Here is a 3,169-nt window from a genome sequence, read left to right on the forward strand (position 1 = left end):
GGCTTGACCTCACATTCATCAGAACAATGGATTGTAGAACAAAGCTCCTATTTGTTAAAAAAAGGATCTCTGGAGCACCAATTAAAAAACTCAACTGGTAATCGTTGGAACCCAGAAATATTATGATTATTTGTACATGAAGGATGACAGAAATATCACTACATCCATTACTAACCTAAAGTGACCTTCTAAGCTCTGTATGGCAGAGCAAAATCGGAAAGCTATTGAGAGCTGACAAAAGCCTCATCAAACACGTAGGTTTTCAGTAATTTGTAGGCTTGTGACAGCTCCATACCCCTATGCCCTGGCTGCATATATGACTGTAGAGGAGCAACGTGCAGAGTAAATATTAATCATAGTATCCAAAGGGTTTAGAGCAGAGTTTCCCAGGAAATTTAAAAATGGCATCGATGGTTTGATCACACCGTAACTGCATGGCCATAATCAGGTGTCCATATACTTTTTGGGCCAATTTATACACTTAAATATGTGAAGAATGGAACATAAAATAAATTGCCGCCATTGATGGTGTGTGGTTTAAGGGTGGGAATAGATGACAGTGCAACCATGACATCGGATTTGGAAGTGTTTGTCTTTAGGCCCAAGCAACTTATGAATGAGATAAACAAATTTAGCAGTTTTTGAAAGCCCACATTAGTTCTTGAAAATAGAACAAAGTCATCTACTTAGAGTAAGGCCCGCAGTTTACTGCATCCCACCTTTAGGGTGTCTGCCTCCCCTGAACTTAGATGGCTCTCAAGGTGATTAATATAAAGACAGAACAGGAAGGGGACCAGTAGCCAACCTTGCCTCACTCCAGTTTCATTTAAATTGGGTCAATACACTCACCATTCCCCCCATACCTTACACGCCCTGATACATTATCATGCATCTGACATAGGAAGTGCAGCAATGCTGTGTCGATACCTACTTTTAGCATTATTGACCATAATTTCCCTCAATCCACCTAGTCAAAGGCCGAAGATAGGTCCTTAACCCCTTGCACGCTGATGACGGAACCGCTCGTCATCAGCTGCGGGTGCGCTGTGCTGATGACGGAGCGGTCCCGTCATGGCCCGCTCGCCGCTCATGCGCGGCGCAAATTTCGCGCCTGCGCTGAACGTTCTATTGAGCAGGGCGGGCCATGACGGAACCGCTCCGTCATCAGCACAGCTCAACCGAGGCTGGTGACGGAGCGGTTCCGTCACCAGCATGCGGCCGCCGTGCGGCCGCCCCGCCCCTTAGCATTGCGGCGGAATAGCCGCAGCGCTAAGGGGGAATAGCCGCAGCGCTAAGGCGGAATAGCCGCCGCAGCGAAGGGGTTAAAAGCTACATGAAGGATGCCACTTTTTGCCGTTGTGTATTTACAAATGATCAGGTGAAGATTAAGTCCACAGTGCCAAGGCCTTGCCTAAACCTATACTGTACATCAGAGAAAAACACCCTTTCTGCAAACCACACCTCTAATCTGTCGAGTAGGACTCTCCGCAGCGTCTTTTTTGTTGTTCATAGTTAGTGATACAAAGCTCCCTGTACTGTCACTCTCTACAGTGTGACATGAAACAATGTTTTTATGTCCCCACTTTGCTAACATCTGTGATTGGTGACACACAGAAAACAATAAATATTATGCCACAAGGAGAGCTTCACCTAAAAATGGCCTGGTGAGTGCAGTTAATTTTATCTTTAAAATGTATTTAAATATTTTATTTTTTCACTTTTCTATTTTTCACTGTATTTAAACGTAGAAATAAAATCCAACCCAGCATGCAGCCTATTCTTTTTTTCTGTCTCCGACAGAATGGTTTGTTGTATGCTGTGATGTTGCTGCACCTGCTCCTGCTGGGCTGGGGTGGCGTGATGGTCCTTCTCTGCTCCCCCTGCCCGGCTGCCTGGCTTCGCGGGCAGGGGTGCTGTTTCCTGATGTCTGCCTCCCGGCCTGCCTGGCTTGCTGGATTGCATGGCTTCTTCCTGGCTGGTGTTCCGGATTGCCAGCCCTTTGCAGCTGGTGCGCCGTCTCCCGATGTGACTTCCGGGTCGCCTGTGAGCGTCTCCCCGTGCTTGGCCAGGTGGGAGACCCGCTGCTCCTGTTGTTGGAGGCGCGGCGCTGGATGGATTGCGGAGCCGGCTGGGTGTGTGGGGGCCTTGTTCATGGTGCTGCGGCCCCCACTTCGGTTGAGTCCTGCTTTGCAGTGTTGGCTCTATCATGGTGTGCAGTCCTTGTCTTTCGCTTCGACGCTTCCCTCACACGCTTTGAAGGTTGTGTTTGGCAGGGATGTGGGGACCGGCACTTCAATGTTGGTGACGGGCTGTCTAGGGTTCGTTTCCCTGGTGTGTCGGGTCATCGGTTCTCGGTGCCGGCCACATTCTCTGGCGCTGAATCTCCTTTCCTGGTTCAGCCTCGCTCTGCTCCTTGGTTGGCAGGTGCTTTCATGCAGAGACGGACACTGTCCCATTCAGTTTGTCCTTTTCCCTTCATGTTGATGGGGGTACTTGGCTGGCTGCCGGTTTCGGTGGTATTGGTGCTCGCTTCGGCGGCGCGTATACTGGACTTGGCACAGTACTGAGAAGATTACATAGCCCCTGCGCAAGGTTGTCACGCAATTTCGTGAAGCGTGATATGTCTTGCTGCTGGGTTTGGACTGTTTCGCAGTGCTGCGATGTCTTCCCCAGATGTCGCGGTGGTGGGGTCTGCCCTGCCTGGCGCTGATGTCCTGGAGGTCGTCTGGGCAGTCTATTGGGGTGCGGTGGGCTGTTGGGGCGCTCTACCTGCCCTCCTGGTGAGTTCCGCATAGTGGTCCCTGTTTCTTTCTTTTTTTATTGTCCGGGTTTCCTGCTGTCGTTCTTTTGCAGGTTCCTCCTGGGCCTGGTCCTTGGCTCCCTGCCTGTGGCCGGTGTGGTTCTTGCTGTGGCCTCGGCGGGGCGGACTTCTGGGCCCGGCGCTGGTGTTCTGGTGGGCGCCTGGACAGTCTGGTGGGGGGGGGGGGGGTGCTGTTGTGGCCCTCTTCCTGCCCCTCTGGTGAGTACCGTGTGTTGGAAGCCCTGTTTCTTCCCGTTCACTGTCCTTGTGTACTGTGTGGCGGTTAAGCTGTGTGTGGGCTGGTTGGTCTTGCTGGACATAGTTCCGTCTCTTGTCCTGCTGTTGTCCGTGACTGTTGCTGGTGGGAGT

General features: G+C 51.2%; 1 non-coding gene across 1 annotated transcript; it reads left to right on the forward strand.

The window, feature by feature from the left end:
• The first annotated feature begins 2,522 nt into the window (after nt 1-2,522).
• On the forward strand, nt 2,523-2,628 carry LOC147697978 (U6 spliceosomal RNA). Its single transcript, XR_015299500.1, has one exon. It is a non-coding gene; the product is annotated as a U6 spliceosomal RNA (small nuclear RNA).
• The last annotated feature ends 541 nt before the right edge of the window (nt 2,629-3,169 follow it).

Source organism: Lissotriton vulgaris, chromosome 8 (genome assembly GCF_964263255.1).
Source record: "Lissotriton vulgaris chromosome 8, aLisVul1.2, whole genome shotgun sequence".
Classification (NCBI taxonomy): domain Eukaryota; kingdom Metazoa; phylum Chordata; class Amphibia; order Caudata; family Salamandridae; genus Lissotriton; species Lissotriton vulgaris.